Source organism: Dama dama, chromosome 23, assembly GCF_033118175.1.
Source record: "Dama dama isolate Ldn47 chromosome 23, ASM3311817v1, whole genome shotgun sequence".
In the NCBI taxonomy this organism is placed as follows: Eukaryota; Metazoa; Chordata; class Mammalia; order Artiodactyla; family Cervidae; genus Dama; species Dama dama.
Window position 1 is genome coordinate 2,180,611 of NC_083703.1, and position 10,959 is coordinate 2,191,569.

Sequence of the window (10,959 nt, forward strand, 5' to 3'; positions counted from 1 at the left end):
GGGGTCTTGTGGGGTCCCCACCAGAGAAGGGGGAAGCTAAGGACCCCTCTTGCAGAGGCTGAGCCCCTGTCCTCCAGAGCTGAGCATTTCTTGTCACTGGTTCTCCTGCACACCAAGCAAGACTTTGGAAAAACCATCTCTGCCCACCACCAGGAAGCTATAAATAACTCCCGGATTAGAAGAAAGATAAAAAAAAAAGCTCCGATTCCATCTGTACTTGAGTAAGAATGCGCCCTCCAGCCCCCTGCCTCCTGCACGCCTCGGATCCAAGCCCCCAACAAGAGGAAAGCTGAGCCTTGGCCGGCAGGTGGGAGAAGAATGTCACCCGGGCCCTGCGTCCAGCGGCTCTGCCCGGCACCAGGAGTCCACGATAGACTGGCCTCTGCCAGGGCTTCTCACCTACAGAGGGAGACACCCAGGATGGAGGCCAGGTCACCAACGGCCTCAGCCGATCTCTCAGCCCCATAAGAGGGGTGGGGGTGGGAGTGGGGGGCAGGAGGACCCTCTTCTCTGCAGAGCCAGCACAGAGGGCTGGCAGGAAAGCAGCGGCCTGGGGACTGGGCTCCCCGTGTGATGCTTGTGTCCTGGCGCCTGTTTCCCCATCACATCCTCCCCGCCCCCTCCTGCCCTGTGCTCCTTCCCTCCCATCTCTCCATCCGCGCCCCTCACCCGACCCTGATGCCCCTCTGTCCTGGAAGACAGGACCCCTGCTGAACTTGCAGTCACAAGGGAACCAAATCGCAGGTGCTCCCGGGAGCGCTGGGACCCAGGGTCCTCACCTGCAGCATGGGGGCGCTAATGCCCACCAAGAGGCTGTGACCAGGGTCCCAGAGGGCCACCCACCCACCCCCCACTATCCCAGGTCCTCTCCCCGCCACGAGGGCCACCCACTCCCCCCCACTATCCCAAGTCCTCTCCCCGCCACGAGGGCCACCCACCTCCCCACTATCCCAGGTCCTCTCCCCCTCACAGCTGCTCCCGGCCTAGCCAGCCCATCAAGGCTGCCACTCTGACTTCCCGCCTTGTTTCATTAGCCACTTGGGACAAAGTGGACATCCCACAACACCGCGGACCCGGCCCCCGGGGCTCTGCTGGCACCAGACGCCCGCCCAGGTGTGTCTGGCAAAGAGCCTCGGGGCGGGAGAAGCAGAGGCATTGCACGCTTTATTGACAATCTCGGGACTGCGCTAGCCCAGCCGGGGGGCACCCCCGCTGGGGGAAGCGGCCTCCGGCACAGGGAAGGCGCTGCCCGCTGCGCCGGGCGCGGGCGCCAGCAGCACCCGGCCGGGCCGGGGGCCGGCGCCCGCGTGCGCGTAGCTCAGCGCCAGCTGCTCCAGGCGCCGCTTGCGCAGCGCCGCCTGCGCCGTGCTGTGCAGGGGCCGCAGCAGCGCGGGGGGCGGCGCGCCCGGGCCCCGCAGCAGGAAGTCGAAGCCCGTGCGGTCGTGCGGGTCGTAGAAGAGCGGCCCGCGAGCCGGGTCGGGCCCCGGCGGCCAGGCGAACGGGAAGGGCAGCGTGAAGTCCTCCGTGAGCACGCGGATGGCGAAGTCGTTCTCCTTGCCCAGCGCGCGGTAGGCGCGCCCGATGCCGCGGAAGTGCGCCTCCCACAGCTGCGCGTCCCCGCCGTAGATGTCCGGGAACGGGGGCTCCTGGGGCGCGGCGGGGCCTGCGGGCAGGGATCGCGGAGCGGCCAGAGATAAGCGACTCCCGCAGCCACCCGCGCTGAGCCAGAGAGGCCAAGGGGGCCACGTGGAGACAGCGAGGGGAGGGGTACCGGAGAGGGAGACTAATTTCCAGGGACAGCGCTAAGGAGCTGTGAGCGGCAGAAAGGCCCGGAGGGGTGTGTTAGAATATAGCCACTACATACTATTTGGGCGGAAAGTTTCAGAAGGGGAGGAGTCTGGATAGCTTTGGATAGCCTGCTGTGGACCTGGGGTCATCCCCAGAGAGCAGGGGTGACCTGATGACTCTCAGTGGAAAGTCGATCCTGGGCCTGGGCAGAGGATGGACTGCGGGGGAGGGAGACAGAGCCAGGTGAGGGTGAATTCGAAGGAGGACCCAGCAGGGCCAGCATGGAGGGGCCAGAGCCGGCCTTGTGTCAACATATGGGGGGAGGGGGGAGCCCTGCCTGGGCACGGGGATCTGGGACCCAGGGGGGGGCTGACCAGCTTGACCAGCTTCACCAGGGAGAAGGATCCGGTTGGAAGCTGGGCTGGTGCTGTGTCCGTGGGACACCCCCTTCCCCCTCACTCCAGGAGCACATTCCAGGAGAAATGGGGACATGGCTGATCGCTGACTCACACATGGATTCCCAGGAGGCGGGGGTCTGGTGAAATTCAGGGGTCCGCACTCAGATATCATGTGTGTATGGACGCAGCACTGTGCCCCTGGGTGGGGGCCTCTGCACCCGTGAGGCCCATCCATCCATGGTCCCAGGCAGCAGCCCAAGCCGCCACTCCAAGCCCACACCTTCTATGAGCTGCTAGGAGAGACCCTTCCCCCTTGCCCCCTTCCTTCCTTCAGCAAAGTGCTTAGCTCTGGGGACACTGAACTCAACGATGCAACCATGGGCCCTCCCTGGGTATAGATAAGCCTCTGGGGACACAGGACCACCTGGGCAGCTCCTTGGAGACAAGGCAGGACTCAGGGGGAGGGACTGGGAGGAGGGGATGGATGAACCCATACAAGGCTCTGAGCGTGAGTTCTTAGGTCCTCCCCCCCACACCCCTGTGAGGGGCAACAGCACTCAGCCTGTTTTCCTGGTGAGAATGCAGACCCAGAGAGGCCCGCCCTGAACTGATGGCCGCAGGCGCGCCCCCGTGCCCACCCTCCTGCTAGGGGCCCCTGGACGATGACTCTCCTCCCCTGCTAAGTACCCTGGGGCATCTGCTGTGTGCCAGGCTCTGCCACAGCTGTGTACCGCACACACTCGGCTTCTCCCAGGCCAGGGACAGGAGCCAGCAGACCTGGGTCAGAGGTGCTTCCTTCACCTGGGAGAGCGTGGTCTGGGTTCTGGATTCCCTGAGCCTCAGTTTCCTCATCTGAAAAATGGAAACAGTTGAGCCTGTTCTGCCATCCTTGTGGATAAGGAGGTCATGAACCTTTGTGAACCTCTTTGTCAGGTCCTCCTGTGACCCGCTTTATCAGTGGGAAGTGCCTTCCTAGCTCAGCACCAAAGCGGTTGCTTCCAGAATCACAGACCCCAGTGGACTGGCTCTGAGCAGGGTGTGAGGCCAGAGGGGCTGGCTCGGGGCCCACTGCACTCAGCACCTTGGACAGGTCCGAGGCAGCCTTGCACGAGCCTCAGATTTGGATGGCAGAATGGCTGTGCCCCCACCCCGGGCAGCCTGTCCTGTCCACCGGGACACCTCCTCCCTGAAGGCCTCCAGGGTGAGTGGCCGGAGGCACAGCACTGCACTGGTGTCCACAGCACTGGCCTGGCCTCACACTTAGTACCAGCAGGCGGTGGGCTGTGCAGAGGCGCTTTGGGGTGTTGCTGTGGGCCAGGGGTGAGAGTTGTGGAGAAGAGGGGAGGGCCCCCGGGGGGCAGGAGAGGACTGATCACCCCTGACTGGCAGTTAGCCAGGTGGGTCTGGTGGTTGCAGAGCAGACAGGTGAGGGGTAGGGGCCGCCACGCAGACCACAAGGCGGCCAGGGCAGCAATCCAGGGCAGAGGGGCTGGGGGCTCAGCGGAGAGAAGTGCTGCTTCTACATGTGTCTTGAAGATGGAGCCCACAGGCTCTGCCGATGGAGGGGCTGGTGGGGGAAGGGGAGGGGAGCAAAGGGAAGACTCGCAGTTTCTGGCCTGAGCCACTGGAGGAAAGGAAGCCCCATATACTGAGAGGAGCAACTTGGGGCTAGGGGCTCAAGAGTCTAATTCTGGACCGGTGATGCCTTCAGACAGGCCGGGGAAGAGGTGCAGAGGAGAGTTAGCTAGAGTCTTGGCTTGAGGTGGGGGGCTCCAGGCTGAAGACAGACAGACTCCTGGGAGATGGTGGCATTTAAAGCCACAGGGGATCCCCCGGTGGTCCAGTAGTTAGGACCCATGCTCTCACTGCCGCAGAACTGGACGTGATCGTGAGACAGAGAGGGAAGAAGCCTGAGCAGCCGGCCTGGGCCCCCAGCTTCCCCAGGTCAGGGAGAGAAGGTGGAGCAGCAGTGATGCGAGAGGAGAAGGGCAGGCTGGGCTCTGGGAGTCAGCGGGGAGGGGCCTGGGCCCTGAGCTGCCCCTTCAAATCCACCGCGTATGTCTCTCAGTCGTGTCCGGCTCTGTGCCACCCCATGGACCCTAGCCCGCCAGGTTCCTCCGTCCATGGGATTCTTCAGGCAAGAATACTGGAGTGGGTTGCCATGCCCTCCTCCAGGGGATCTTCACAATCCAGCGATCAAACCCGCGTCTCCTATGTCTCCTGCATTGGCAGGCGGGTTCTTTACCACTAGCACCACTTGGGAAGCCCCTGAGCTGCTGATGGTCATGTCAAAGGGCACCTGAGAACTGACCTCAGGTTCAGCAGCATGGAGGTCACCCCTGACCCTGACCAGAGCTGCTGTGGCCAAGTCCAGGAATGAAGGGCTGGGTCCACTGCATTCCAGAGCAAATGGGAGGGAAAGACTGGGAGGCAGCACGTACGTATAAATAACCTTTTCCAGGAGTTTTGCTAAAAATGGGGAGCAGAGAAATAGGGCGGTAGCTACAAGGGAAGTGGGGTCAGGAGACAGGATGTGTAGCTGCATGCTTTTATGTCGATGAGAAAGATCTCGTAAAGAGAAAATGTCAGAATGCGGGAGAGGAGGGTGGAGAGGTGCTGGAGTGACAGCCGTGGGCAGGCGAGGCTGGGAGGGGGTGGTTCGTGCAGGAGCAGGCGGGGGAGCACGGGGCCCGCGGGCCCAGGTGCAGTGGGCGGCTGCCGTGCTCGGAGCCTGTGGGGGTCCTCTCTCTCCTTGAGAGCGGGAGCAAGGCCAGCAGCTGAGTGTGCAGAGGGAGAGGGGGGTGGGTGCTGGGAGCGGGGGTGCAAGGCAGTTGCTGGGAGAGAGGAGGGGCTGGGCAGGAGGAGGGATGCAGTGGGACCCTGGCACGCAGCCCCCCCTGCAGCTCGCCGCCAGGAATGTAACGGGAGCATTAGCCTGGTTGAGTTGATCCCCAGCTCCGCTCAAGCTCAGCTGTGCGGGTGCCCGCGAGGAGTAGGCAGAGAGCTGGGGCGGGGGGGTGCCATCAGATGGGAGAGGGCACAAGGCAGGAGGGTGTGGTGAGGGTGTGATGATCACTGCAGAGCTGGATGGGGGCGTGAGGGGGTGGGACCGGGGGGAGGAGGCAGGGAACAGGCTGCAAACAGTGGGCTATGGTTCTGCCCACGGGGTGCTGGAGTCCTGGTCCCCAAATTGGGGTCAGCGCTGGGCTGCAGTTTGGATGCTGGCGAGACACGACCACCGCAGGGGTGGCTGGGGGACACGTTTCCGAGAGGTGTCTGGGGGACTGAGGGGCAGGAGAAGGAGAGATCGCCCATGTCATGGCAGCACAGTTGGAGACAGGGTCAGTGTCCAGGCCCCAAAATCCACGGGGCGGGGAGGGTAAGAGCCCGCCCAGTACGCGCAGTGGGTGTGCACCTCCTTTTGTTGTTGTTGCTGACCACGTGGCACATGGGGTCTAGTTCCCTGACCAGGGATAGAACCCACACCCCCTGCATTGGGAGTGCGGACTCTTAACCACTGGTCCACCAGGGAAGTCCAACAGTCTACTTCTGAGGAGCTGGGACTAGCCCTGGGCTTTTACAGAGGTGGGGGAGGGGGCCGGAGAAGGAACTGGAAGGGCTTTGAGGAGTAAGGAGGACCCTGGCCCACTTCCCGGCTCAGGGTCCATGGGCTGCAGGACCCCAGGGAGGGCTACAGGACAACAGGAAGGAGAACTGTCGGGGGATGGGGTGCTCGCCCCCACCCTGCCCTGCCCTGCTGTGTGACCCTGGGGAAACCCCCCCCAAGAAGAGGTGGGGGCGCTGCCTTCTCTCCCACGTCCTCAGAGCCCAGCTGCCAAGAGCACCCCCTTCTCCTCCACCCCGAACCCCTCCGCGTGTCTCACCTGGAGTGGCTACAGGACACGGGGGCAGACCTGCCGGGCTGGGGTCCCCGGAACAGGGGGAAGCCATGTCAGCAGCCTGGGGTCAGGCTTGTTTACCCGGCTGCCCAGGAGACTGGGGGAGGGGCCTTCTGGGGAGGCGAGAACCTTGAATTTAAAGAGACCCCACCCAGAAGTGCCCTGGGGCTGGGTGGGGAGGGTCAGCAGGCACAGGGGCCTCTCCCCTGACCCCCCATGGCTCACCTGGCCCTTCTCAGGAGCCGTGGGGACCCCACCCTGGTGCTCGGAGACCTCTGTCCTCAGCCCAGTGACCCTCCCAGGTTAATCCCTCCCTGCTGGCTCTGAACCTTGGAGCCCGGCAAGGGGCTGGACAGCCTCCAGCTCTCCTCTGGAAGCCCTGGGGAGCATGTTTTAGCTCCACCAACAAAACGACCGGGGGCAGCACAGGATACAGAGAATCCCCCTGTGCTCCTCAAGCTGGCGAGAGAGGAGCGCACGGCTCCTGTTTACCCCCGTGTGAGCCCACAGCACAGCTCCTGACCCACGATGGCCAGGTGCTCTGGGCACAGGCATGTGGAGACCGCCTCCTCCATCAGGGAGACCCGGTCCCGAGTGCCAGGGGCGATCCTGAGAAGCGGCGACCCAGAGCCCAGGTGGCTAGTGGTAAAGAGGTAAAGAGTGGTAAAGAGTCCTCCTGCCAATGCAGGGGACTCAAGAGACGAGGGCTGGATCCCTGGGTTGGGAAGAGCCCCTGGAGCAGGAACTGGCAACCCGCTCCAGTATTCTTGCCTGGGAAATCCCATGGAAAGAGGAGCCTGGCGTGCTACAGTCCATGAGGTCACAAAGAGTCGGACACAGCTGAGCACACACACATCGCCCTGCCTGGCACGCACCGCATCCCACCCACCAGTGCGTCCGGAGCCCCTGGCCAGGAAGGCATGGAGTGGGATGTGGGGGAGGCCAGGAAGGCTGAGGGCCTGGCCCTCGTGGGACTGGTGGGCGGGAGCACGGCCAGCCCTTGGGCCTCAAAGGCAGCCGAGGGATGCCTGTGTCTCACGGACCGGCCCGCTTCCCAAGGCCCTGTGCTGCAGCCACACAGGCCACCAGACGCCAGCTCTCAGGGCGGACGTCGTACCAGCTCAGCCCAGCCCGGCGACCCTGGGCGGCCGCTTGCTATCCGCATGGTGGGGACAACACAGGAGAAAAACCTGACATGACATTCTACAAATGGCCACTGAACACCGTGGACAAGACAGGTCTCTTAGTAGCCACTCAAGGCCTGCGTAATAGGGTAACCGCCAAACCGTGGTAACAAAGAGCAACCTGCAGCCATCCAGCGGTCCAGGGCTCCAGCGCAGGCCCGGCTCCTTCTGGCTGTGGCCCCGCCCCTTGAGGGCGTGGTCTCATCCACTGTCCTTCCCATCTCCTTCTCAACCGGGAAGAGGAGGATGGGGGACCCTCTCTGGCCAGCAGTTTCCCTGGTGGTTCAGCTGGTAAAGATTCCTCCTTCAACGCAGGAGACCCCGGTTCGATTCCTGGGTCAGGAAGATCCCCTGGCGAAGGGATAGGCTACCTACTCCAGTAGCCTTGGGCTTCCCTGGTAGCTCAGATGGTAAAGAATCTGTCTGCAGTGCAGGAGACCTGGGTTTGATCCCTGGGTCAGGAAGATCCCATGGAGGAGGGCATGGCAACCCACTCCAATATTCTTGCCTGGAGAAGCCCATAGACAGAGGAACCTGGTGGGCTGCAGGCAGAACCTGGCAACCATGGGGTCCCAAACAGTTGGACACAACTAAGCGACTAAGAACAGAAATTGTACACTTCATTTCTCAAATGCCAGGGCTGGAATTAAGTCAGCTGGTTGCTCTTGGCTGCAAGGGAGGCTGGGGAATGTAGTTGCAGCTTGGCAGCCAGGATTTGAAGGGACAGCTGCTGGCTGGCCTGCCCCCACATTTAGGACAGACAGGTCCAGTCTCCCACCAAAGCACGTTGTATTGTTTCCTAGCGCTGCTGTGACAATCACCACAACGTCGGTGGTTTAAGACAGCATCACTAGGATGCAGTCAAGGGCCGTGCTAACCCCACGGCTCCCAGGAGAACTGGCTCCTCCCTCTCCCTGCTCCTGGGGGCTGCCAGCATCCCTTGGCACCCACCCCCCCGCCCCAACCCCCACGCCCACCTCTGTGGGCACATGGCCTCCTCCTCTTCTGTCTGATAAAACTCCCCCTACCCCTCTCCATAAGGATGCAAATGGTTGCTTTAAGGGACCACCCAGATAATCCAGATAATCTCCCCATCGGAAGAGTCTTAACTTAATCACAGCCACTTTTTTTTTGCCTTATAAGGTAACAATTACAAGTTCCAAGGATTGGAACATAGCTCTCTTTGGGAGGCCGTTATTCAGCCTCGCTCCTGGCCCTAAGGAACGATTTGAGGACAGGACTTGACCCCAGGGCACATGGTAGGGATGAGAGAGGCGGGTGATTCAGGTTAAGTGGTCATCTCCGGGAGCTGCTGGGGCTCAGCGCCCCCACCCAGGCCATCCTGTCTGAAGGTGAGGGCCTAGTCACCCACCCACCCTATCAGTCATGAGTTAAGCACTGCTGCCTGGAGAGGTGATGCCTTGAATCTCCCACCAGCGGACAGAGAACCCTTCAGACAAAGAAACACAGGGGCTGGCATGGAGCCCCCGGGACAGAAAGCGCCCGGGGCATGGGAATGGGGCAGACCCATAGTTCCCCAGTCCCCACCTCAGGGAGCGCACAGCCTGACTGCACAGAGGGTAGAGGTCAAGCCCATGAAACAGACACCCGTGGGGATGAAGATGGGAGAGGAAACTCTCAGGGACCAGTGGGGTGGCAGCAGCAGGGGTAACCCCCGGAGACCATCCCGTGTCAAGGTCAGCCTCTTGGAGAAATGACACTAACGCTGAGAGTCAAAATGGGATGTCACGTGGAGGGAGGGAAGGAGGGCCTGAGGACGGGCCCTTGCAGACACCCTGTGGCGGCGGCGAGCTCAGCACCCGGGGATGAGCTACCGCCCGGAGGGGTGGGGCAGCGGCTGAGCAGGGAGTCAAGGGAGGGGCACCGAGGAACTGGGGGCCTTCTGCAGCCTGGGGTCCCGACCCCAGCGTTTCCACCTCCTCCATCTCCGCGGCCACCTCCCTTCTCAGCAGGTCAGCCCCCGCCCCTGGCCCCCACTGCACAGAGGGAAGGGCAGAGCGAGGGGGCCAAGCTGAGCGTGGCGTGGGCACAGGCTGCAGGCCGCGGGCAGGGCACCTGCCGAGGAGAGGCGGGTAGGCCCCCACAGCTCAGGCTCCCCACGTAATCCCCTCCTGGCGCTGCACCGCCTCTTGGTTATTTTTAAAATCTCATTTTTCAGAAAGTGGAGAAGAAAACCTCTTTCTTTGGACTTTTTCCCCTTTTTTTTTCCTGTGAAAGATTAGGAGAGGGGTGTGGAGGGAGGAGGGAGCCTGGAAGAGCAGGAGGCACCTCTGGCAGCCGCCTGCTTGGGGGCCAGGGCCTCCGCTGACTGCCGCCCCCACCCCGGCGGCCCTGGAGACACAAGGCGGGACCCCTCCTTGGACCGCCAGGTCTCAGCTGCTGCTTTCGCCCAGCGGGCGCGTTGTCGGCGCCAGCTTTACACTGGAGCATGGCAGGGTGGGGGTTCCGGGTGTCCACCCTCATGGGGTGCAGGGCCTGTGGGGAGAGAGGGCCAACAGAGATCCGCCCCGGGCTGGGAGGCTGGGGGAGGGGCAGGAACTGCCTGGAGGAGGGCCCGGCAGAGGGCAGGGAGGGTTCTAGAGGCGAGGACTGCACGCATGGGCAGAGCCCGGTGAGCCTGGGTGGCTGGCGGGACATGGACTGACCTCAGGGGCCAGGGTGCCCGAGGGCCCATCAGGCAGGTGCCGTCACTGCTCCCCGACAGGACACTCCGCAGGGGAGGACTTCTCTGAGCCAGGAAGGCCTGGAGCCTGGGACTGGACTCCCAGCTCTGCTCCTGAGGCTGGGCCCGCTGTCTGCCAGCCTGCTAAGTCACTCCCAGTTCTAACCCTATGGACTGTAACCCGCCAGGCTCCTCTGTCCATGGGATTCTCCAGGCAAGGAGACCAGAGTGGGTTGCCATTTCCTCCTCCAGGGGATCTTCCCGACCTAGGAATCGAACCCGCATCTCCTGCATTGCAGGTGGATTCTTTACCACTGAGTCACCTGGGAAGCCCGTGGGCCTGCTGCACTCAATGTCTTAAATACCTCGGGAGGGTGTCAGGTGGTCTGATGGAGCCACTGTGCTCCTGGGAGCCCATCCTCAGGGGGGAGAATTTGTCTGCCGGTCACCTCCCATCAGAACCCCAGCCTGCATCACCCCACCTCCCAGAACTCAGAGTTCCTGTTGAACCAACCTCTGCAGGGAGAATAAATGCCCTGGGAGCCCAGAGAAGTCAGGAGTGGTGTCTCAGGGGAGGTGACTTGGGCTGGGGTCCCCAAGGGTGAATAAGAGAGTGCGGGATTTTCTTTAGGAAAGCAGGGGTGTGGAGGGGAGGGAGTGACACCAGGTGAAGACCAGACTCATACACGTTCGGTTATGGCTGCAGGTGCAGGGATGGGCCGTGCAGGGGGAGAGACCCGGCTCAGCTCTTAATGCAGTGGGGATTTACAGCCAAGGAGCAGGGCGGAGGGGGTGGGGGTGGGGGGGTCAGTGGATGGAAAATAGCTAGCAGGAGGTATCAGGGGTAGGGAGAGTCTAGCTAGATCCACCTACCAGGGTTCTCGCTGGAGGCAGGCCGGGTGCTCACACCTCACCTGGGAGCGAGCAGAGGATGAGGACCCCATCAGAGGCAGGGGGTTCGGGGCAGGGGACACGGAAGAGGAGCTGTTCTTGCTAGAACTGCACTT

The 10,959-nt window shown here is 62.6% G+C and overlaps 1 pseudogene; it reads right to left on the reverse strand.

Moving 5' to 3' along the window:
- Positions 1-321: 321 nt before the first annotated feature.
- On the reverse strand, positions 322-6,137 carry LOC133045252 (uncharacterized protein C8orf90-like; annotated as a pseudogene).
- Positions 6,138-10,959: the final 4,822 nt, after the last annotated feature.